At 41.6% G+C, this 26,677-nt stretch overlaps 1 long non-coding RNA gene across 14 annotated transcripts in view; it reads right to left on the bottom strand.

The window, feature by feature from the left end:
• The window catches only part of LOC110598340 (uncharacterized), an 82,705-nt gene extending 56,079 nt beyond the window's left edge, over positions 1-26,626 (bottom strand). For 8 of the 14 annotated variants that reach the window (XR_013439743.1, XR_013439744.1, XR_013439750.1 and 5 more), the window contains exons 1-2: positions 26,468-26,626; positions 14,644-14,925 (exon numbers count right to left, since the gene is read on the bottom strand). This is a non-coding gene — a long non-coding RNA (uncharacterized LOC110598340). Of the gene's footprint in view, positions 1-7,635; positions 7,775-14,643; positions 14,926-22,472; positions 22,591-24,836; positions 24,921-26,467 lie in introns of those variants that run through there. The other 6 variants (XR_013439742.1, XR_013439754.1, XR_013439748.1 and 3 more) reach the window with 4 other exon arrangements.
• Between the last annotated feature and the right edge of the window lie 51 nt (positions 26,627-26,677).

Here is a 26,677-nt window from a genome sequence, read left to right as displayed (position 1 = left end):
TATCTCAACAGATATAGGAGGAGCATGACTTAAAAATCAGACCTCAATTTTTGATTTTAAAGTTAACCAAGTTTATTTTTCCAAGACAAATGAGTTGCATTCTTCCAAAATGTCAGTATCACAAGAGCCAATGCAAGGCTAAGAAATTTAGAAATTAAGGGAGACTGAAGATACACAGAAATTAAAGGCAATACAAGATGCTGGGCTGGGTTCTAGACAGAGAGACACAGAAAAACCACATTAAAGACACTGTTGGACAACTGGCAAGCTTTCATGAAAAGTTACACATCAGATAACAACAGTACTGCATCAGTTAAGTTTAACTGTGCTATGATTATATGAGTGAATGGTCAATGTCCCTATTTACAGAAAAGCACAAGGAGGGGAGACAACATGAGGGACAGGCTTAGGCCCAAGCGCTCAGATCCAGATCACTAAACATAGAACAAAGAGAATGATGACGCTAATGGGCAAAATATAACTGATGAATCTGAGCAAAGGAAAGCTATACAAGAATTTTTTCTATACTCTTGAAGCTTTTTCTGTGTGAAATTATTTTTAAAAATTTTAAATAAATTTTTAAGGCAATAAATTAAAGTTACTAAAAATACAAAATAAAAAAGGAAAAAATAAAACTGCCATTTTTCATAAACAATATCATGGATATATGTAGAAAACACCCAATAATCCACAAGATGTACAGTAAATTGATAAATGAATTTAGTATCAATGTGAGAAAATAAAAATATAAAAATCAATTTCATCTTCACATATCAGCAACAATTAGAATGTTTAAGAAATGGCACAATTACATTAGCATAAAAAATCAACTAACTGGAACCAAAACTCATAAGACACAAGACATGGGTCTCCACAGCAGAAAGTTCTGGGCCATAGCACCATAACAGTTGATAAGGCAGCCATCGTTCAGAGAGTCCAGGCCTCAGGGACACAGCTTGTATCCCACCTCAGCCATGAGCCCTCTGAACTGTAGCAGCAAGGTGGCCCCAGCGCCATTGTAAACCACACAGAGCAGAGGGGTGTGGCTGTGGCTGTGCTTAACATTAAAGATTCCAGGTGCACCAGAGGGGACAGGTGGTCCTGGCCTGAAAGGTCCAAGAAGGCTGTTATCCTCATGCTGGCCCAATCTTACTATAATCTTCGAATCCATCTACAGGGGAAAGGAAAAACTTTAAAACCACTCTCATGATAGTCACAGTGGTACACGCCTATAATCCCAGCTGCTTGGGAGGTTCGCAAGCTTGAGGCCAGCCTTGGCACTTTAGTGAGACCCTGTCTCAGAAGAAAACAATAAAAAGGGCCGGGGATGGGGCTCAGTGGTACGGCATCCCTGGGTTCAAACCCTAGTACAAACAAACAAAAAACCCATACTCCTGAGTGTGCATCAACCAAGACAAGACACCCTGTGCAAACACAAGGTTTTGTGCGTGGCCTGCTCCCTACCTTCACAGCCCTTTCCACTGATGCCTCTAAGGATCCGGACTTTGAGAATCCATCTCAGAGGAAATGAGAGTTGTACAACCCCAAAGGAAGGGTGGTGAGGACCAGATCATAAAGAAAAGCTGGACGTCTTTCCTCAGTGCCCTCTATCTGATGCAGAGTCACTTCCTCTCAACACAAACACAATCTACTCCTCTACTGTGGCTCTCAGAAGCAAGGAGACAAAGAGGCTTACCCCTATGAAAAATGATTATGCAGTATTACTCAAACACATTGAAAACAGCAAAAGAAACAAATAGGTTTTGTCTGGTTAGCAAGAATCTAACAAAAAGTTCACCCCACATCTCGTCTACCCTAAGGTACTGGAAAGGCTTCCTGAATGGCATCAACTCTCATCCACCCACACTCTGACCTGGCGATGCCCAACCACACCCCTCCCCCCCCCACGTCCAGGTCTCCCAGCTCACTCTGGCTGGAAATGAGCCAGTTATCATCCTTTCCCTTCCTCTCTAAGCCTTCTCTTTTCTGTATTCCTGACCAAGGGCAGCATTCCCCTCCCCAAGACAATATGGTGGCTGAGCTCACAGTTCTGGAGCCAAGCACACCTGGCATGGAATGAATCCCACAAATAGTACTTACTAAGTGTGTGGCCAGAAGTCGAGTCATCTAACCTATGCTACCATGTTCTCATCACACCTCTTCAGGATGTAAAACACATAACTTCACACACATGAAGACCTGTGGTTCTGGCCAATCCTAACCACTGCCCACCACCCTTTATGTACCCCATGTTTAGGTCCATCAGAAGTGGAGGTTCTTCTCCTCTTGGCTATGAGGTGTTGGCTGGGGTGCAGCCTCTCTAGAAAGGCTTTCCTGCTCACTGTGCTCACCTCAAATGCTCCAGGTGGTGGCAACCTGGACTGACCTGCTGCTATATTACAGTTCACAGCTGTGTGCAACAAATTCTTCTATGACAGAAGCTCCCTGTGGGCAGGACTGCATTCAGTTACTGCTGGTTCCTCAGTGTGTGTCAGCACAATGCCTGACACATAGTTGATACTCACAAAACACTGCCATGGTTTGGATCTGGATTGTCCCCCAAAGGCTCATGTATTTTAGGCTTGATCCCCAAAGCAGCAATTTCAGACAAGAGGATTTGAAGAAGTGATTAAATCATAAGGACTCTGACCTTATCAATGGATTAATCCATTGAGGAATTAGTTAACTGATTGATGAGATCAGTGGAGGTAGTGGGAACTTTAGGAACTGAGACCTAGCTGGAGGAATCAGGTCACTGGAGGCACACCCAGGAAGGTATATCTTGTCCCAGGGCCCCTCCCACCATCACTCCCTGTTTCCTGGCTACCATGGTTGAGCAGCTTTCCTCCACCCTATCCTTCTGCTCTGATGGTCAGCCTCATGTCAGGCCCAAAGTAATGGAGCCAAGACAACCATGGACCAAGACCTCTAAACCATGAGCCAAAATACATCTTCCCTTCTCTAAATTGATTTCTCAGGCATTCTGGTCACAGAAATGCAAAGCTGACTAACACAAACACATAATAAATTAACTTCAAAGCCATGCATTTCACCAAGAAAGCCCATAGCCAATCACCTAATCTTTCCAGCCATTTTGTGAATCCAGGGCATAATGAACTCAGAGCTGAGAGGCTGCTCTCCAGGAATGATGAAATCAGAGGAACTGCATTTCTGAGTGGGTGTGATGAGCTGGGGCAGGGAAGCACCTTACAAGTAGGGCTCAATTCCCACATCAACTCAACCAAGCCCAAACTACCATCATCCTCACTTTCCAGCTGAGCAAACTAGTACCCAGAAAGGCTAAGCAGCTTTCCCTTGGTTGCTCATCTAGTTTGTCCCCAGCAAAGTAGGCTGGTGCATAGCCCATATAACCCAGTTGAATGACCTGCCCACAACAAGGGACTTACCTGTGCTCCCAAGCCTGCTTATACCAGTTACCCCTCCTACTCTGGTTAAACAACTCAGTGGGATACTGTGTAAACCAGTGACACAACTGTCAAAAGAAAGTTGAATTCCTGAACATTAGTTGGAATTCTTCAGAAAGATTCAACAAAGACGAATCACTAAAATACAGCTGTTGAATTTGGCATGGGTAAAACAAGGAAAATTTCATAAACTCAAAAGAGTTTACATGTATGTTTCTAGCACAAATCTTCTCACTCCATGTAAGACATGGAACTACAGGCAGAGGAGAGGCTGTGGAGAAAGGAGAGGGTCCCCGGGCCTAGACAAAGCCTTGGCTCAGATCACACTGGCTTATTCATATTAGAAAATATGGGCAACTCTTTTAAAGAATTCCCCCATATGACCATTTCTTTCTATGAAGCAGACACCCCTCATTCTATTCCTGCTGGAGAAGAGGGCATCAACTGAAAGGACAAGGCAGGTGGGGAACTGCCTGGATTTGACAACCAATTATCAAGAGGACTCTGGCTGTTTGAAAGAGAGCCTGGTTGGAGTCAGGCGCAATAAAGAGAAACACACACCACAGAGCCTGCCCTACTGCTTCTCCCACCACCCAGCCTTTCCATTTCTGACCTAAAAGAATAAAGATAGAGAAACAGACTGCCAAACACCTCCCTGAGGCTAGTTTTGGCAAGAGAACTGCCCCCATAGTTAATTCTGGGAAGATCAATCACACCTGCTCTGGAGGTGTAAATGCCTCCTACTATTCCCTGCCCTGAAAATCAGAGAGCTGCCCAGGAGCGCTGCTGGAGCCCAACACAGGGGGTCCTACCCGGCAGACAGGAAAACCAAGGTCAATTTAGGCAGTAATTGATAAGATTTTAAAATAGAAATGACAAGCTGGTGCCTAGGTGCTTACTTTTCTCTGGAATAATAACCACATTTTTCCTCAACTAATTCTGTTAAGCTAGTAATAAGAACTTATTAAAAATGCACACTGTAAAATAGTTACTTGGAGAATTTTAATAAAGAATTATACATATGAAAAAAATGTGTGTGACATAATCAAAATATGTGGTTTCTGCAGGATCACTGCCTCAAATGAACACGGCCACTCTGGGTCATGGCCAAGCCCAGGGATCACAATGCTGGGCATGAACATTCACAGGGTGTCCTTCCAAGGGCCCAGCAGGAACATGCAGCCCCAGCGCAGGCAAGTGCAGAGCACCTGAGGACCTGCACGGAGGGGACTCAAAACAGGACAGGCACAGAGCAGCAGTGCAGTGCTCCAGGCTCAGCTCCACTTTGGGCCAGGAGAGATCCCTACACAGTACACTCCAAACTCCTCATGCAGAAGCAGCCTCAAAGCCCACTGTGTGCTCTTGCCTTAAGAACTACTTTGCTGCTTTAAGGTAACAGAAAATAACCAGAAAAATACCAGGAACTCTGCAAGAAACTCTGCTTAATCAGGAACTAAAGACCCTGGCAATTAAGTCCCTCAAAAGAGTAGCTATTATTGCAGAATATTAGCAATCCTACTACACTAGCTACATAAAAGAAGGAAATAACATCTATCAGCAATAAAATACTGGATAATAATTAACCCGTATTGGTTATTTCCTAAGTGAGGAACTGTGCTAAGGGCATTTTGTGTAGCAGTGGTTTGTTAAATCTCAACATCAACCATATTATTCCCATGTTTCTATTAAGAAAATCTCAGGGAGGTTAAGAAAACCGCAAAAGGTTACACATCTAGAAAATTGGGGTCAGAATTTGAACTCACATTCGGACTACGGACACTGTACCATGCTACACTGCCAGAGCAAGCACAGTGCCCTTCCTATAGTTTTTTTGTTTGTTTGTTTATTTGCTTTTGGTACCAGGGATTAAATTCAGGGGCACCTGACCACTGAGCCACATTCCCAGCCCTTTTTGTATTTTATTTAGAGACAGGGTCTCACTGAGTTGCTTAGAACCTCGCTGTTGCTGAGGTTGGCTTTGAACCTGCGATCCTCCTGCCCCAGCCTCCCAAGCCACTGGGATTACAGGCGTGTACCACTGCACCCAGATCCTATAGTTCTTAAAATGCACCCAAATCCTCCATCTCAATGATCCTGTACCTGCTCTTCCAATGGCCAGAGAAACACTCACTTCTTTCACTCCAGTTTGAGAATTCTTGTCCCAAAGAGCCTTTCCCACACCCCAAGAGGTCAATCTCCCACTACTGCATTTCCTGGGGCTGTAGGCTCTTCTTTGCCAACACTGGCCATTGAACTTTTGGCACAGAGTTCTTTGGTGGCATCACATCTGTGCCCACTGCTCTGGAAGTCCCTGAAGCACGCCAGCCCCCATGCAGCATCTGACTGGGAGTGAGGTTAAATGGAGGGCTGACACCGTTAAAATAAATTTATGAAAATACTGAAAAAGTGAAGGACATAGACCATAAAATAAAGCAGCACGAAGAACCCTACAAACATGCCTGGATGAACTCTCCCTGCATGGACAGGCAGAGGACTGGACCACAGCCCCTGGGAAAGGCCTGCATCCAGCCCAGCATCACACCACAGTTACGCAGGAAGAGCTAGTCAAAAAAACACTGGAAGAACAACAGTGCCCAGGGAAGGGTGATGGCTGGCCAGGAGGAGCCAGGTGGTGAAAAGGGGGCAAGACTGACCGCAGCTGGCACAAGTAGGAAACCAGAAAAAAATGAATGGAGCAGCAGTTTGAGGCAGTGCAGGATATAATTCCTCAGAGAAAGGACACAAATATGAATATGCAGGGAGCCACTGAACACCTAAGGCTACTTTCTACCAAGCGAAACCAAAGACTACAGAGGCCCAGGAGGTTAGAATTTGGTTGGGAAGGAGCAGTGCAGCAGAGACACAGCAAGAACAGTAGTGATCAGCAGAGAGGTCCCAGAGAGACTTAACTGCAGACAGAGGAGCTCTAAACAGGGTATGGACCAAGTGGCAGGCTGGGCCAGTCTCCACCAGCACTGTCCCCAGCACTGCACTGGAGCACTTGTAAACAAGTCTCAGTGGACTCAACTGACCTCCAGTTCACTACACATCCTAACAAAATCCACATAACTGGATTGATACCATTTATACAGCAAAACCTAGCAACCAACCACATAAAATTCTTGAAGTCTAGCATCCAATGAAATATTACCAAGCATGTAAGAAGTCAGACAATATGACAAAAGACAGGAAAAGTGAAGAAAAAATTTCCATAAATGTCAGAGTTGGTGAAATTAACAGAAAATTCTCTCTACAGAGAAATTAAAAGAATGTCCTGTATATTCCAGAAAAAAATGATAACTTTTGAGGACAGAAATGCAAATAAGACTTAATTAAGTATGTATTTGAGTTATGAGAAACACAATATATAAAAGATAAACTGAAAGAAATCAACAGAAGATTACATAACTGACAAAAATGAGGGAACTCAAGGCACAGCATTAGAAGCTTTCCAAAGTGAAGCACAAAAAAAAAAATGAAATAGAGGGAAAAAGAATAAAGCACCCTTCATCTGCAGACAGGGTCAGGCAGCGTGACGGGACCTTAAGAGAAAGGAGAAGAGAAGAGATGTGCACAAAGAGAGGAATGGCCAGCTTTTAAAAATCTGCCAAGAACTGTAAGCACACGAAGAGCCCAGCACTCCAGGATCCCGTGCAGACATGCATAACGCAGGCCCCCACCAGGCTACTGGTCAGTGGCTGCAAACCAGGGACAGAGAGGTATCCTTTAAAATGTCTACTTTACATTTAATTGACAAATGATAATTTATCAATTAAAATCTTGAGTACAGTTCAAGCAGAAGACACATTACATAAAAAATGGAGAAATAAAGAAAGAATAACAGCAAACTTATCAAGAAACGTGCATTGAAGAAGGAGTCTTTATGGCACTGACCAGAATTTTTACCTGGAGAAAAACCTTTCAAGTTGTAAAGGGAAATACAGACATTTTAAAATAAGCAAAAGCTAGCCAGGCATGGTGGCACATGCCTGTTATCCCAGCGGCTCCGGAGGCTGAAGCACGAGGATTGCAAGTTCAAAGCCAGCCTCAGGAACTTAGTGAGGCCCTAAGCAACTTAGCGAGGCCCTGTCTTAAATATTTAAAAAGGGCTGGCAATGTGGCTCAGACGTAGGTTAAATGGCCTGGGTTCAATACTGGCAAATAATAATAATAATAATGATAATAATAGACAAAAGCTTAAAGAACTCACTGTGACACACTTATGAGAAACGTTAAGGAAGTTCCGGATGGAAAGCTGATGCTACTTCAACAGAAGAAGAGTGGGAATGGCAGGTGTATGGGTAGTGCAATAACATTTCTTCATTCTTCACAATCTCTTCAAAAGGTAACTATTAAGGCAAAAATAATGTGGGGTTCATACACATGCAGAAGTAAAATAGCAATGAGATAAGAAAACAAAAAAGATGGCAAGGAAAAAGTCAAACTGTCTTCATACCCAAACAGCATGCTGATGACCCCAGTGGAACTCCAAGAAGCAGCGAGACGAGTCAGTGAGGTTTTCAAGATGCAGAACACAAGTAAATACACAGGTGGAAAGCAAATGGATGCTAGCACCAAACGGCTGGGCATTAGAACTCTTTAAATACCATTTATGGGGGTGTGAAAAATACAAAGTTCTTAGGGATAAATTTAACAAAATATTTGCAATTCCTATAATCAGAGAAATGCTAAAAGAAACTTTTAAATGAAATTAAGCCACTTTCTTGATCAGAAAATTTTGTTTAGTCAACTCCTCCCAAGTTTACCTACAAATCCAATTTTATTCTAATGAATAGCCAAACAATGGCACACATCTATAATCCCAGAGACTAAGGAGGTTTAGGCAAGAGGATTATAAAATTCAAGGCCAGCCTCAGCAACTTAGTGAGGCCTTAAGCAACTTAGCTAGACCCTATCTCAAAATAAAAAATAAAAAGGGCCAGGGATATAGGTCAGTGGTAAAGTGCTTCTGGGTTCAATCCCCAGTACCAAAATTAAATAATAAAAGTCCAGAAATTAGTTTGGTAGAAATCAATAAGCTAATTCTAAATATGAAAACCCAAAGGACCTGAAATAACCAAAACAATTTTGAAAAAAAGAAAATAAGTAGAATGACTCAGGGAAAATATACACTCATGATTTAAAGATAAACATGTAGATTAATGGAAGATAAGAGAAAATTCATAAAGAGATCCACAAACCTAAGGTCAATTTGTTTTTTACAAAGGTGCCAAGGTAATTCAGTGGAGAAAGGACATATCTCTTCAGCCAATAGTAACAGAACAGCTGAATACACGTGGGAGGCCGAATGAAATTAATCCTTAAGTAACATAAAGAACTCAAATCTTTCACTGACAAAACCCAAAACAAAACAATAAAACTTCCAAAAGAAAACACTGTGCTCTTGGGTAAGGGAAAGATTTCTTAGAGAGGGCATGCAAATCATGTGCTATAATTAAATACTGGTGAATTAAACTTGATAGAAATCAAGAACTTTTTTTCTTCAAAATAAGAAAATGGAAAACTGAGCCACAGACTGGGAAAAAATATTTGCAAAACATATAAAGGATATGTATCTATGCTACAGAAAAATCTCTTAAGGGCTTGACTCCAAGACTTGAACAGACTTGAACAGACATCGTAACAACGAATATATACAAATGATAGTTAAGCCTAGGGAAAAATGTACAATATCATTATCAGAGAAGGAAATATCAATTAAAACTACAGTGAAGGCCAGGAAGGCAATTTTTTTAATTGACCATGTTAAATATGTGAATAAAGACACTGAGAAACTGGCTCTCTCACACACTGTAAGTGGAAAGGCAAAGCAGTGCAGCTACTAAATGGTTGGCAGCTTCTAAAAATTAAATACACACTTACCACATGATCCAGTAATCCCCACTCCTATATGTTTACCCAAGAGAAATGAAAGTCGGTTCATACAAAGACTTGTATGTTTATAATAGCTTTATTTTTAATAGCCCAAACCTAGAAATAAAATATCTATCAACTCCTAAATGAATAAAACAAATTGTGCATCCATACAACGGGATGCTTCTCAGTAGTTGCTAATATGCAACAACCAGACGCAGCTCAGAAAAGTTACGCCAGGGGAAAGAGACTGGATCCTATGCAGCGCTACTAATAGGAAATTGCAGGGAAGAAGAAACCATGCAGCACTGAACAGAGCCCCACTATTTAGGATAGAGGCAGGGGAAAGTGAGCCTGTCAGTGAGCATGAGAAGACTTCTCAAAGTGCTGGGCAATGTTTTATATCCTGTAATGCAGTTATGATGGCAAACTCTGTATTTTGTTAAGACTCATTTTAACAAATTAAATTTTGGTGAATTTCATCATGTGTGAACTATACATCATCAAAGTGACTTAAAAAATAATAAGAAAACATAACATCTGCCCATTCTTCTCTTGTTTCCAAGCCAGGTATCATGGAGGCTACAGTGAATTCTTGACAAGTTGCTGACACCAATGTGTTGAAAACATCTCTTCAGAAGATTGAACTCCCTTGCTCTCCGTTTTATGAAGTGACCTTGTGATCTGAACACTCTCCTTAAGATCCCCAATTAAGATCCAAAGAATGCATAACCTTTAGGAACACCTTAATTTTTAGTAAAGGCATGTAAGAATGTACATGAAAATCCCAAGCCTATTCATATTGGCCAGTAAGATCCTATTTGCCTGAGTGACACTGGAAAAGCACAATCCCTCTTTCTGTGTACTCTGTCCAGAAGGAAGCTACTAACCTATCAGTCTGTATATCTCAGCCTGCTAGCAAATAATTATCTCACAGTGAGAAATAATAAATGGCCATTCTGCTCTCTAGTCCCAATTTTCCACTCCCCACAGTCACTACGCTAGGCCAGTATAATGTCCTAGAGGTGCATGGGCTTTGGATGACAAGGCTCAAATCCTAGTTACTGAGATTTCCAATAACATGAAAGTAGAGTTGAAGAGAATGGAATCCCCTCCCTACCCACATACCCCGACCCAAAAAAATTTCAATATTTTAAAATGGAGTAAGAAAGGAGGAGAGAAGGACATCCCCAAGGCCAGAAAGGAAGATAGAAATCAAAGAGAAGGCAGTCAGCAGAAGGTGACACCTCACAAACAACATTTAAGACCTAGATACCCACCCATGTAGGGATAACAGGTACAGAAAATGAACTGAAATCAGGGCCCAATACAAGGCAGCTGTCTGTCTAGGTGGTGGAGACACTCCTGAGAGCATGGAAACCAGAACCTACACAGCCTAGGCTTAGAGTCCAAATCAACACTGCCCCAAAGTACAGAAGCCCTAGTCTACCAAGATGAATATTGTGCAGACTCATGAGAAAGTCCCAGGCATCCTAGCAGAAGAAAACGAGAAAGTGTTCCAAAGAAACCCTTTCACAGCCCAGACACATGGAACTTCACAGCACCACCCCGAAGACAATGAACATTCCACACTACACCACATGCAGCTGCAAACCATTACCAAAAAGTGTTAGCACTGAAAAAAAAACAGAGTTCACACTTCAAGATTAGAAATATCTAACGTGTAAAAGAAATCACATGTTTGATTATGTGATTATCAAAAAATATACTTAGAATCTAAGATTTTTTAAATTTACATCATAATCAAAAAGGAAAAGAGGGAGGAGAAGACACATTCAACAAAGATCATGTAGAAATGGAAAATTAAGACAATGTAATTAATATTTCAGTAACTAGTAGAAGCAGAAGAATAGACACAGCTCAAGAGAAAGTTAGTGAGCTGGAAGGCTGATCTGCCAAACCATCCAGAATGCTGCATAGAGAAATAAAGAGTGGAAACTATGGATGGCAAAAGGACCCACGAAGAACAGGATGTTAGGGCCTAGGATAACTCCAACAGGAATCCCACAGAGATAAGGAACACCGGAAGGGGCAACAAAGATATGATGGCTAATAATTTTTCAGAACTAAAAAAAAAAAAAAAAAAAAAAAAATGAATACTCAATTTTAAATACAAATGCTAAACTGAATATTTAATAACAAATCCATATCCAGATGAACTGCAGAACACTAAAGATTAACAAAAACAGAAAAATTAAAAAGCTTAATTCCCAGATTTCTCATTGAAAAGTATTAGAGAAATAACTGTACAATTAGTAGGAGTAAGAGGTCTTGAATCAGAACTAATTCTGATGTACAGCTAGGTACTTATTAGGTTTGCAACCTTGGATAAATATCTTACCTGATTCTTGGTTTCCTCAGCTTAAAGGGTGTATGAAAATGCCTAACTCAGAAGATTGTTGAAGGACAGGCTCAATGACATAAGATAAAGAGACAGATGACAGAGACATGCAATACCTGGCACAAGTAAGTTCTTTATTATTAAGTCACTGAGTACATAATATTACTGATATTGTTTATGTTTATATCTCTAGTGTTCAGAACAACCATAATCACTAGAAAATTTAGGGAAGGGAAACTGAAGGAATTCTAGAAAGAAGAAATTCAGAGACGGCAACCCTCTCCATTAAACCCTGCCCAAACCATGATTTGATCCTTAAACCATGTAATTTGTGTGGCAAACTCAGTGCAGCACAGCTAGGACAAAAGAACTGAACTGAGATTTGGGAGTATTATCCTTTATGTGAAAGAAAAGGTAACATATCTATCACCTCAGTTGATCTAAGTAACTAATAATGTTTTTTTAAAAAATCAGTACTCTTTGGATGCATATGCAGAATCCAGAGACTTTACAACATGTAACATTCTACAACACATAACATTCACAATATCCAGGTTACAATCCAAAATTAGTATACAAAGAAAGTAGGAAAACATCAACTAGTTGAAAAGATAAAAATCAAAACAGACTAATTCCCAAATGCTGGATTACCCACAAGGATTTTAATAATGGTTATAAATGTAAAGGAAAATGTGCCGGTGTGAATAAAAAGATGAGAATTCTCAACAAAGAAGTGTTATTCAAAGACAACAAATAAAAATTCTAGAATAGAAACAATATATGAAATATTAAAATTCACTGAAGTGACTCAAAGAAGAAAGAATATGACAAAAAATAAACAGAAATTTCCCAAATTTGGTAAAAGATATCTGTGTCCAAAATAAGGAAACTTAATAAATCCAAAGAGGACAAATATTCAGAAAACTTCACTTAGCCACATCATACTCAAATTACCAATAACCAGATATGGTAATTTTCAAAGCAGCAGGGGAAAAATTACATACATGGAATAATAATATGAATGATTTCTACTCCTCACCAGAAAGAATGAAAGCAGAATACAGTGAAACCATTTCATTAGAGGAATTTTAAAGAAAAAACTGTCAACACAGAACTTGATATTTGGGGAAATTATTCTTCAGGAATGAAGATGAAATAAGACTTTCTCTTCCTTCTCTGAGGCTGCTGGACTCTCATGGATTGAATCCTGGTAATCAAAGACTCAAGGAGACTGCTTTCCATGGAAATGGACATTTATTAAGTGTCTGCTGTGTGCCAGACATTATATAATATGGTCCAAGTGTTTAAAGGGCCTCCAAGTCTAGCTATAGACAGAAATAGTCTAGTTAGAGTTAGTACTATCATATGGATGTGAGAACCATGAGCCTGCAACTCTCAGAGCTAGTTGTTGGTGTACTGGAAGCCAAGTGTGTGGTCTGTGCAGAGGCTGCAGTGTTAACAGTGAGTGGCACAAAGGGTGGTGGTGGATAACAAAACCAATGGGAACAGTGCAAAAAAAATTACAAAAGTTTAAATTTTCCAAGTCCACTTGGAAAAACTTTGGTAAATTTTCTCAATCATTAGTATTTCAACTATTATACACAAATCAATAACAACTAATATGTTAATTTTTTTCAGACCAGAAAAGCATAGTTAACCCTTATGAAGAAATGATGTGCATCAATTTGGAGTACTCGATTTTAACATATATTCACAGTATTCCCATGCATCCTCAGTTTGCACCAAAGACAATTTAAAGAAAAAGTATTAGAGAAATAACTGTATAATTAGGAGTGAGAGACCTTGAATCCGAACTAGTTCTGACACAATTTAATAATAAACTAAGTAATACTAGCACCATTTTTTCAAAAAAGCTTCACATAATGACCACACCTTACTTTTTTTGCAAAAAAAAAAAAAAATTTGGCACAAAATCTGTGACAACTATATGATCAAAAAAAGTAAAAGCAAGTTTCCTTTGATGCCAGCATGTCCCACACATTTCCCCTAAGACTAGCAATCTGCCTTTGAATTCAGTCTCTTATTCAGAATCACTGAAGGCAACTGCATCTACCTAGAACTTAGTAATTACTGTTTTTATTTCTGTTTTATGGTATATTGTGTTAAGTTTCATTTAGAGCAATGAATAGAAGTTTCCCCAAATTGTTTTAAATTAAGGAAATTATTTTATATAAAGAAAAATATAGGTAATATATGGACAAGGTAAAAATTATAAAAGGGGCACATAAATAACTGATTTCTAAAAAATCTGGTTGGATGCAAATCAAGAAAACTACTTTTAATAATAATCTCATATTTATATGCAAATAGCTTTTATTCTAAGTACTGAAAATCCTTTTTTTTTTCTGTATAAGTAAACATATTCCCTTGTGTGGATCAATATCCTGGACCCTTTCAAAATCTTAAGATCCTACTTGAGTTCAAATTAGATTATCACTACTTACTTATAAATGGTATATGAGTTTCTTTTTGTTTTTTTTTTCTTAATTACTCCTTAAAAACACCAGGATTTACTAAAATGTATAAGCAAGATGTGGACTTTCTTTCCTCACAATGAATGAAAATAGCCAACATTAGCTTCAATGTCAATTGTAACTACGGTGATTAATAACCTCTTCCCATGATTTTTATTTTTTAATTTTTTTGGCCAAGTCTTCAAAGACAAACTAAATCAATCAACAGCCTATGAACTATGTAATATTCAAACAGGTTTCTCAGCCTCAGCACTACTGACCTTCTTTGATGTGAGGCGTTCCTTGCACTGTAGGATGTTCCGCAGCAGCCCTGGCTTCTATTTACCATGTGCCAGGAGCACCCTCCCCCAGCTGTGACAATCAAAACTACCTCCAGACATAGATGTCACTAGGGTAGGAGGTATGACAAAATCACCCTATTGAGAAGCACCTGGAGGAGAAAGGTGTCCTGCACTGGTTACCTGCACTGGTTACCTGCCCTGCTTACCTGGGAATTCCCACCTCCTCTCCTCTCCATCACCACTTACACCAGACTTCAGGGCTCTGCTCACACACTCAGTCACCTCCTGGACAAGAGCCTGGGCACTGGCTGTTCCCATGGACTGGCACTCTCCTCTCCGAGATGTCTTCTCACGTCATGTCCTCTCTTTAAAATCTTTACTTGTGCATCCTCCTCTCAGGAAGGTCTTCCACCTTATTTTGAAATTGCAAGTCCCCCATCTGTACCCCCAGATCTACTTTTCAGTTTTTCCATAGAAGTCCTCACCTCCTAAAGCAAAACAAAACAAAAAAATAAAAAACAACTTTACTTGCTATGTTTACTGTTTATCACCCGTGCCCACTCCCCACTCCCTCACCCCCAGATCAAGAATCTAGATCAACTCATTGCTATGCCTGGCATGGCAGGCACTCAATAAAAGTTGTGCAGTGGAGGAAGGAATGGAAAGAAATGCCAAGCTAGTTTGCTGTGTCCCCTGACAATGAAAGTAGCACATAAAATGAGTCCTGCTCTCTAAAGGGTTTTCTAGAATACATTTCTGGGCACTGCTAAGATGACGTATTATCTGGTAGCTACTGACAGGAATAAAGGGTCTAGGGCCACATGGTAGAATCACGAGCAGTCCATTGTTCTAGGACCCAACAACTCTAGGCTACACGTGAACCTCAGGAATCTTAAGGTTCATGTCAGAAATGGAATATGAAATAGCATATAAATCATTCCTTGTTCAAATTGTTTGCATTGTAGTTTTTACATTTGGTGAGAGGGAAATTACCAACTCCATTCATGAAAGCCCAAAATAATGCAGAGAAGTAAAGTTTTCTGAAGAAAATCATTTCTAATAATAATTCCATGCTTTCTTGGTCCAGTTTAAAGTATAAAGTAAACCAATATTTATCATGTTTTTCTTTCATTTGCATTTATGATATAATAAACTGTCACATTTAGGTTCACTGGCAAGTTTACATGGGACATCACTGATTTTACCAAAAAAAAAGGATTAATAATTTAAATTAGCAAAGGACAGTTGTAGAAGGACCTAGAAGAAGTATCAGTGTGACATGCAGGTCTGTGGCCCTTGCTAGCATCCCTAGTCCACTGTGCTGCACACATACAGACTGCCCAGATTCCCTGAACTGTGCTCAACATCCCTATAGTCCAGTGCTATGGGTTTCCAACAGGAAGTACAAGTCTAAAACTCCAATAGCTAAGACATAGCTCACCTCTACCATCTAACTTGAACAAGGTGATTCAGAGCTCATATAACCAAAATCAGGATCAGTAGGTCCTGTCTGTCCTGTTTACAAAAAATAACACTTGATGCCAGGTGAATGTTTTTAAAAAACAAACAAACAAACCAAAGCCCTTCTCTGATTAAAATGTCCACCAGAAAAACATACTTGGGAATCCTACCATACAGAAATAGGATTTACCCTCCTCTATGGTAACCAGTCACTCAAGGGCTATCGACCACAATAAATGAATACTGTCAGCACCTTCATCATTTAAAACAATCTGGAACATAAAATAAATCAGACAAGAAGGCTGTAGTGAAAAACACTTTGAACCCCTGAGTTTTTGCCTGCTTTTTACGAGACATCAATCTGTCTAAGGCTAAGTATAAATTAATATTCTAAGTCTGATGTTAGGTGAATGTGTTTCACAGGCTCAAAGTACAGTAGACATAATCTAACAAAAAGAGAAAGAAATGTTATAGATTATTTTACAGGAAGAAAAGAATCAAAAGATTAGTCTGAGAGCAGAAAGCCTGTTAGTAGCAAACCATCCCATTGTGGTTAACTCTGACAGCAAACCACAACCGAACAGAGCACTGGGGATCCAGAGGCAAATGGACAGGGCCCCAGATTCCAAAAGCTCCCGAGGAATAAAAGTCATCTCATGCACAACAACCCATAATGCCACAATGGCAAGAGCCATGGGAAACTGCCAGGAGGAGACAGGCTCACTGGGAGGAGGGCAGAGGGATGGAGACATCTCTCCAACAGAAGCAGGATACCAAGTGCGCCTTGAAGGTCAAGTGAGTATCTTCCTCATGGGAAAAGAAAGGATCTGTGGAAGGGAGAACAACACTCCAGACAATGGCCTGAGCACAGCAGAGGCAAGTCTGCTACCTTCAAGTGGCTCAGAGACACTGGAGACTTCACAGAACACCACCATGCCCTGACTAAACAGCCACACTAAAACTGTTTTAAGTGAAAAGTAAGAAAAACTCAACACAATAAAACATACCCCATGATATTCTTTTCTGTCTCAAGACATGAATAGGGCTGGAGCTGGAGGCAGCACACGAGGACACATCCATCCCAGAAAGCATTTTCATCAAGAACCCCTTCTCCAGGCACTCCCAGGATTTACGACTCTCCATTCAACATGTCATCCTGGCACCATAACTCTGGATAAGATATGACACCCTGGGCCAGACCAATCATCCATATGACCCAATATTCTGTCTCTGACACAGTGCTAGGGGAACTCTGGATGGAGAACACACAATAGACATGGTCTACTATGTCATGTCCAACTCAAACTGTCAGAAGATTGGTTATGGGTAGCCAAGAAGCTGGTAAGCCCTATTTACAAAACTAGTATTTTTTTTTAAAAAAAAAAAAGAAGAATGTACTAACTAGAACTTATATAAATAAGTTTTAGGGGCTATCAATGGCCATCTTTGAAGAACAACTCTTTGAAAGGTTTTACATGATTTGAAGGAAACTTGAGTAAAACCATTTCCTTGTTACTTAAAATGGTTGTAACATGGTTTTGTTCTTCTCACAAGTATTAATGCAAATTCCTTAATTGGAACTACCTTTATGAGCTAAACCAGATAAACTTAACCTATCTAAAAGACAAAGAATGCTCTTGACTCATTACTGGCTTTTGTAGGGGAACTGACCCCCAAGACTGCAGATCCTTGTTGACTTAACTAAATTTCAACGGCAAGTTGCACAGGCAAACTTCCTCTATATAAATGTCATTCTCTAACAAGACCCACGCTGATTTATTAGCTCTCATATGAGCAGATCCATCCAACACATAATGTTTTATATTGCAAATCTTTGAGGGCTACTGATGGTTATTACTAGCACTAGGCAATGGGCTGGATGAAAGACCAACTTAATTCATGAGCAGCCGTCCTCTCTACACCATGCATACATGGAAATTCCTCTTTGATTTGTGGCTTTAATCAGGGCTTCCAAAACCCGTCGTTATTTATGACTCTGACTTTTACACTGGCGGTCAACGGGAAGCATTTACTCAGGTTACCTGCTAGGTGAGAACTCCGCATCTTCAAGCAGTTCATGTGCTTCACTTTGACATTACACACCCCAATATTCCTGCCAACCCACCCAGTTAGACAGAGAAAGAGAAGGTGAGTGCAGTAGTCCACACAGTATTAATGAATGGAATGATAGTACTTTAAAATGCTGCTAGAAGATGACCTAAGACAGAATGCCATTTCAGGAACAAGGAGGAGGAGCACCTAACCCAATTTTGGAGGGAGTGGAGGTGTCGCACCAGTTTCCCACAAGATCAGTCTTTGCTGAGTCTTCCCTTGCCAGCAGCGACAGCTACCAACCCCATTCCCTGCCCTCCTGCCTGTCTTCCTTATGGTATCCCACCCCTGACTGGATCCCAGGAACACCCTGGGCTTTCTTGGCTTGCTTCTCCACCAGCCCACCTTTTCTTGAATCAGCTCTCATCACTCCCCTGGTTAAAATTCCCCAGTGACTTCCCATGACTCCTGAATACAAGGCAAGGCCTTCAGGACTTGGGTAGCTCAGGGGTATACTTCCCTATTATGTGCAAGATGCTGGGTTTGATCCCCAGCACTGTTTAAAAATTTAAAAAGCAGACACTTCACCTTGAGACAGACTTAAGGCCCACAAGTGGTACGGCCCCACCTTCTCCTCCCACCTCTAGGGTCTGTCACTGAGAGCACTCCAGACACACAAGCCTTCCAGCTATTCCTTGACAGGGAAGAACTACACCTGGGCGCTTCCTCTAGCTCTTCATGTGACAATCTCTGTCTTTACTTGAGTCTTAACTCAAGAGCCTCTCTCAGAGCTTGGAGAAGCCTCAGGCAGTCACAGCAAGCAGTGCTTACATCCCTCCAGCCACACTGCACTGGGACTTTCCATCACACTGGCTTTGCAATGTGTCCTTCATAGCACCTGAAATTATCTCATTAGTTTATGTTCACCAGTTTAATGTCCTTCTCTGCTGCTGGACTCAAAGCTCCATGAGAGGAGAACCCAGGTTTTTTTTACTCACCACTGTGTCCACAATGCCTATGTAGTTCTGAGACTTAACAGGCCCTCAATAAACATTAGTTCTGTGAATGAATGAATGCATGCATAAATATGAGTGAATGATGAGACGTCCAAAGAAGAGTGTGCCTAAGATGAATTCTACCGTCAGTCTCTGACTTAAATTCCACCCCTGCCACTCACTACCTGGGTTACTTGGGGCAAGTTACTTAGCCTTTCTGAGCCCCTTTTGAGCCTGCTGAACAATAAAATGAAGTTAAAAATACCTGTCTTATAGGGGTTTTGTACTCAAATTAAAATGTTAGAAGCACTCAGAACACGGATTGCCATATCATTAGTCCTAAAAAAAAACAATAGCTTTTGTAGCACAGCCAGGGTTGCCTTACTAAGACTTAAGTTCCAGCAAAACATCTAGCTGGTGGAGCAGATTCTTCCCTTGACAGTCATCAGTCCTATCACCCAGTCTCCTCCTATTCCTTATCTCCCACACACCCCTTATTTCCAAGTCTCCCACCTGCTCATCAAGCCTCATCTAACAGGGCAGGCTGTCTCAAAACTCCACCTCTGTGCATATTTTGCCCAGAGAGCTGCCTTCCTCAGCGTCACCCCACTCCAATGTCACACCCCCACCTCCTTCAGCGCACAGTCCCCCTCTCTTCCTGGTGCCCTAGCTCTTGCCTCACTCTCCTATCTCTATCTGTACCACCTTTACTGTCTGCCACCCCTCTAGGCAGGGAGCATCTCAGGAGGTGGTCCCAAGGCTTCTTCATGCCTCTGTGCCTAGCACTTCCTGTAGTCCTGGCACCTTGGAAAAGTTGGAGGGACACTGGTTTCATGGGTGACTGACTATCAAACGTGGTAGCCAACCATGTACCCTCACCTCTTTGCTTCTTCCCATCAGGGTTAAGACTAATGGGCTTTTTGAAGATGAAAAACATTTCCTCTTCCATTACCTACGTTTGTTACAAAATTTCTGTCTAATAAAAAATGTTTAAAAAATTTATGATGTGATTTTATTCTTATTTGTGATGAAGATAGCCATTTACAACTCTTTTCCAAACAGAGATAATTTCAAGGAATTGCTAATGTTCATCTGTTGGCTTCACAGGAAATGAAAAATCCAGGACCTTCTCTGATTCTAGCCTGCCCTGAGCAGCTTTGGTCCACCACACCCTCCCACCACGATGCTCTGTCTCACCTCAAACCCAGAGCAATGGAGTCAGCCAACCATGGACTGCACCCCTGAAACCAATCAGCAAAGAGGAAGACATGCACTGTTTTGAGAAGAAATATGATTTGATCATCTTTCCTGGCAAATAAATTCCCCTTTCTATCCAAAAAGTCAATAAAAAGTTTCTATGAAGATGGCCAAGTAGAGGAGCCCAGTGTTGGGCTCCACTTCTACAAAGAAGAATCAAAATACCAAGTAAGGAGTTGTGTTTCAAGCAAAGCTATCCTTCAGAAGTAAGGAAGAAACAGACTTTCCAACACAAGCAAAAATTGAAGATTCAAGCCCACCTGACCCAATTATTGGATACTAATTGGACTCCTGCATCAAAAAGTGAAAGAAAGAGAGTTACTACGATGAAAACATTAAAAGTATAAAGCTCAGAAGAAGAACAGATACACAAGAGAAAAGGGAAAGAAAATCTTATTAATAGAGTAAAGATTCAAACTACAAAGATGAAAAATAAGAGAGGAATAAAAGATCAAGGAATATTCAAAATAAACATATGAAATTTAACAAAATAACAAAGCTAAGACTTGTACTTAGCAATAATAACCTTGAATGTAAATTGGAAAAAAATCAATTAAAAGATACAGACAGAGCCAGACATGGTTGCACATGCCTAATATCCCAGCGACTCAGGAGGCAGGAGGCAGGAGGCAGGAGGACTGCAAGTTCAAGATTAGTCTCAGCAAAGTTCTAAGAAACTTAGTGAGACCCTGTCTCAAAAAATATGGGGATGTGTCTCAGAGGTTAAGCACCTCTGAGTTCAATCCCTGGTACCAAATACACACACACAAAAAAAAGATACACAGAAGAAAAAAAGAGAAGGAAGAAGAGGAAGAAGGAGGAAGGGAATGAAGTGGCAAAGGAGAAGTGGGAGAAAAGTAAAATAAAGGGCAATCAAAGTGAACAGCCCAGAGCAGGAGGGGAACAAGGCTGGACCTGCTTCCCCCACTGTGACTCTGGTCCCCTGCTATGCTCATCCCAACAAGAAAACAAGTTCATTCTCAACTAGCACAGGACAGATGAGACCTCAGGTGGGCAACTTGCCAAGGGGCTTTCTACAGAACAGGGTGGTCCTGGTTCAACACTCAGCTTTCTCCCTGATCCTGGGAGAGGCCCTGGTCAGTTTGGCTCAGCTCAACAGTCATGGCAGCACTAAGGGAATAAAGCCAAGCGTGACTTACAGCAGGGGTCCGCAAGCCACCGCCCAGGAAGCCAATCTGCCTACTGCCTATGTTTGTAGATAAAGTCTTGGAGGACACAGCTATGTAGTCATTTATGTGAGCTTTACAGCTGCTTCAGGTTATAACCACAGAGCTGAGGCTGTGCCAGAGATCTTCAGACCTGAAAAGCCAAACTCAGTTGTAATCTGACCCTTCATGGAAAAGAATTTGCCCATCTCTGATTAAAAAAATAATCTGATATCTGAGTTTTTTCCCTAGTTCTCAAGTATAAGAGTACTAAATTAGTTGCCAATCCTATTCAAATTATTTCACTTGACAGGCAAACTTTTATAAAAATGTTATAACTGACAATCTTTGATCCAAATTTATACTAGTCAGATAAAAAGTCCAATAGTTTTGGGCTCAAATTAATGAAATACCTCTGGCCTGGAGGCCAGCAGCTTAGTTATAGTCCTTGACAAGGGCCTTTTCGCAATCATGGAACAAAGCAGGTGGACCGGAATGCCCTGGCCCTGGAGACATCTTTCATTCAAGGTGACATGCTTTGTACTTTCTAGCACTAAGACTCTGAATATGTCCATATCCCACTGGCCTGGCCGAGCCTGTTTTCACCAGGGCTCCAGATATCAGTTGGCACCTGGCTTTTGTTATACATAGTATGCCCTCTTCCAAGCTCTTTCACAGATACCCTTTGAAAACTAAGCATTTGAAAAGAAACATTCATTCTCCCAAATACTAATGTTTTTATGAGCCGTTCTTTTGAAGCTGATGCATCTATAACTCTATAATGACTTCAGAATTAAAGTCCACTTCAATTCCCTTGCTGGTGCTTGATCATGTGATGCTCCTCATTTTTAAAACATCTCTTGGAAAATTTTTAAACATGTAAAAATAGAGAGGCTAGTCCCCAGCCATTTTTTCCATGACCCCTTCTCCTAACCTTTTATTTAATATTTGTTGCAGCATTTAAAAGCAAACGTCACACATCAAATCATTTTACTCATGAAGGCTTGTTTGTTTTGGATAACACCTTTATCACATCCAACAAATAAAAAAATAGCACCCATTATCACACCCAACAAAATTAACAAGAATTCTTGCTACCAATACCCAGTCTCAAGCTCAGTGCTCTTCAGCTATCTCTATGACGTCCTTCCCTGGAGAGTGCAACCAAGGGTCCAAACACGACTGCTGCATCAGTCAGCTTTCCTCCACTAGCGCAAAGTGCCTGAGAAAAGGAAAGATATATTTGACGCACACTTTCAGAGGTCTCAGTTCTGAATGGCTGGTTCCAAAGTCAAAACATCATGACAGAAGGACATGGCAGAGGAAAACTGCTCACCTTACAGCAGCAGAGAGGGAGAGAGGAAGGGAGAGAGAGAGAAGGGAGGGAGGGAAGGGCTGGGGACAAGATAAAGTCCCCAAAGCCCCCCCCCATTACAACTCCTACAGTCTCTACAAACTCCAAGTAGTCCATTCAAATTATAAATCCTCCAACAGATTAACCCACAGACGAGGTTAGAGGCCTCGTGATCCAATCATTTCTTAAAAGCTCCACTTTCGAACACTGCTGAATTGGAGACCAAGCCTTTGATATATGAGCCTTTGGGGACATTCTAGATTCAAACCATAGCAACTACATATTATAATTTGTTGACAAGTCTCTCAGGTCTCTAGATTTGCAATAGATTCCTTTCATTTTTTTTCCCACCCACTTTTGTTCATCCATTAAATTCTAAGTTGGACAAGCAAACCTTACCAACAATAATACTTTTTCAGCCTTCACATGTTATAAGCAACCCTAACATTCACAGACCCTCAGCCCCTTAGGCTGACTCTTGAGCTCCACCTTCCACAGGCAGTGCTACGTGAAAACCAATATGCTAGGCCATCCCCCCACACTTTCTGCTCTCCAGAGAAGGAATTTAGATTGCTTCAGCAAGCCAATTCCCTAAAATTAAATCTTTTCAGTGCTGTGATGGCCCGAAGACTCTGAATGATTTTAAAAAAACAAGGCACCCATTCATTATGGTCTCTTTTATGAATTAACCAAACTTAATCAAGAATCACAAAGTAAATCAAACACACCTAGGGACCCATTATTGTTAACATAACAACATTAATTGAGCACCTAGATCATGCAGCACATTGAGTTATAAGAAAGGATGACCTACATCCCTGCTGGAAGGGACTTACAGTCTAAACCAAGAAGCATTGCATCATTTAAACAAAAGTGCCCAAGGGGACAACAGACACAGTACCACCCAAACTGACACCTATCCCCCAATCACTGGGTTAAGTCATTATAGCGAGTTGTGGTGGTGTGTGCTGACATTTCCAGCTACTTGGAGGCTCAGGTAGGAGGATCACTGTAGTCCATGAGTTGAAGATAAGCCTGGGCAACAGAAAAGATCCTATTCCAAAAAAAAAAAAAAATTTAAAAAGAATATTTGTGAGACTAATCTGCACAATGGAATAAAAGGAACAAGAGTCAGAAGGAACAGAATTTGATTGTTAGTTCTACCATTTACAAATTGTGCCATACTAGATAAGCTATTTAGTCTAATTCTCAGGGTTGTTGTTTTTTTCATTTAAAATGCAGGTAATCCAAAATACCTCACATAGTAGCAGCTGAACAGAATACCCACTACTGAACAAAATACCCACTACTAAACAGAATACCCACTATGCCAGGCATTGGGTTACAATGTTTTATGTGTACTATCTCATCTAATCCTTAAGCCAACACTAGGATACATCACCTATCATGCCATTTTCCAAAGAAATTAAAAAGGCCAGGTGCTGTGGCACATGCCTGTAATCCCAATGGCTTGGGAGGCTAAGGCATGATGACCACAAGCTCAAAGCCAGCTTCAGCAACTTAATGAGGCCCTAAGCAATTCACGAGTCTATCTCAAAAAAAAAAAAAATATGAAAAAGGGCTGGGAATGTGGCTCAGTGGTTAAGCACCCCTGATTTCAATCCCTGATTCCTGGAGGAGGAGGAGGAGAAATAAACAGATTGGGCGAGTGATCCACCCAAGCCAACCCAGCTACAGGTTATGGAAAGCCAGGAAAGGATAGTAGGGCTTCAGAGTTCTTGGTGTCAATCTGTGTGATAATGCCACCCAAATACTCCAATCATCAAGTATAAGACACAAGGCAGCACAAATTGAGGGACTATACCACCAGTGAAATGCCACATCATGTACAATCACAAGAATGGGATTCTAATTAGAAATAAGTTATATTCCAGTTATGTATAACGTCAAAATACACTCTACTGTCAAAAGATCAAAAATACTAAACCAAAAATACAAATAAATGAAAATAAAAAATAAGTTGAGGGGTAGGGGAAGACCTCCTACTACCGGCTATTAGATTCACTATACTCCGAAGTCATCAGGCACAGCACCTTGTAGCTCCCACCCCTATCCAAACAAGAAGCCGGAAGAGACTCCCAAAGTTGTCCTACCTGAGGAATGATTATGTCCAGAACCATATGATGGTTTACTTCCTTACTGGGGCAAGTCTTCAGCCATCTGCTAAAGAGTATATGAGCCTTTTTTACTACAAGTCTCAAACACCCAATACTTATATTCAAATAAGGCCAAAGAGAAATCATAATTTTTCCTTTGTACTCTTTTACTTCCCTTTCACACATATAAATATATAAAAAAGACTGAAGGAAACTAGCCACCAGCAAGAAAGTTCAACTCCCTGTGGCCACCACACCATGAGAAGGCCAACCAAGCCAAGCAGAAACATCACCTGGAGAACTCAGGTCCTTGCAGGAGTACCACCTCGTCAAACCAGAAAATGAAAGAAATAATAAAATGCTGTGGGGTTAAGCTGCTGAGATTTGGGTTGGCTAGACAACTGAAACTGGTAGAAAAGTTTTTCCTGCTAGGCCAAGCATCAAATCTATGAATGAAAGGCACCTTGATGGCAACTCACCATCATGTACCAGGGAAATGACACATTCCTTTGACTTGAGGATGCCCACAGGTAAAACTACTCAGCTCTTAGAACCCAGGTTTAAACTGTACCTGGCTCAAGAAAGTTAAATATTAGTAATGCTCATATTAATAACCATAATGGCAGCCAATATTTACTGAGTGTTTATTACATACAGGCTTCATATTAAACCCTTTATATATTCAATTCTCACAAGTCTTCTGAGGTGGGCTGCTATGATTCCCAATTTCAAATATGGTCACTAGCACTTGCAGTGGTACACTAACTGGCCCAGGATCACACTGCTAGTAAATAACGAGTAAGGTTTTCATCCTGGTCCATATAACCCCAGAGAGGGAGTTCCCCACATACTTCTATCGCCCCTTCAAGTGTGCTGCTGCTACTTCAATAAAGTTGCTCTCTTTTTTAAATTTTTTAATATTTATTTTTTAGTTTCAGGTGGACACAGTATCTTTATCTTATTTTTATGTGGTGCTGAGGATGGAACCCAGTGCCTCTTGCATGCTAGGCAAGCGCTCTACCACTGAGCCACAACCCCAGCCCTAAAGTTGCCCTCTCTAAAGAGGGAAAGGGTGTAAGATTTAACACTGCCTGGTCTGTGGAAGCCTTTCAGTCAACACCAGCTCTTGGTAGGAAATCTGCAGATGGTAAGGGTAGAGGGGCAGTTTCCTCCCTGACCAGGACCTCGAAGGCCCAGACCACAGGGAGCTATTTTGGCGATTTACACTGGCCTTCCTCACCCCCGGCACCCCTGGTGTGGAGGCCACTCGTAGCATACTCGTGTGGCCCGGCTTAGACCCGCGGAGCGGCAGCTCTTTCTGGTCCACCTGGGCCGTGCAGAACCGCAACCGGCGCGAACCAAGAGAACGGACAGAAAGTTAAGGCTTCACACACCACGAACCACCCCCCCCCCACACACGAGCAGCCTCAAAGTTTTCCAAAGAAAAGGAGAGTTCTTGGCAGGATGGGACAGTGGAGGGTCCCACCCAAGAAATGAGGGGGCCCGGGACTCCCAGGGCCGGGGGCGGGACCCGGTGCTGGCGCGCCCGGAGCGCGGGTAGGCAGGCGAGGCCGGGAGGGAGCCCTTCCACAGGTGGCCCGCGGAGGGCGGGGCGCGGCGGTACTCACCGGAGTCCTGTAGTCCCGCCAGCCCGCAGAGCGCGAGGACCCGGGCGGGCTGGGACACACCCCCGGAGCTGGGCGGGGCGGTAGGGGCGGGGACCGCCGGCAGCCCGCTACCGCCCGCTCGCTCGCCATCTTGATCCGGTCGGGGGCGGGGCCACCGTACCAGGCCCCGCCCCAGGCCCCGCCCCGGCCGCCCCGCCCTCGCGGCGAAGG

The sequence above is a fragment of the Ictidomys tridecemlineatus genome, chromosome 5 (assembly GCF_052094955.1).
Source record: "Ictidomys tridecemlineatus isolate mIctTri1 chromosome 5, mIctTri1.hap1, whole genome shotgun sequence".
In the NCBI taxonomy this organism is placed as follows: Eukaryota; Metazoa; Chordata; class Mammalia; order Rodentia; family Sciuridae; genus Ictidomys; species Ictidomys tridecemlineatus.
The sequence above is the reverse complement of the archived record's forward strand: the minus strand, read 5'-3'. Positions and strand labels throughout refer to the sequence as shown.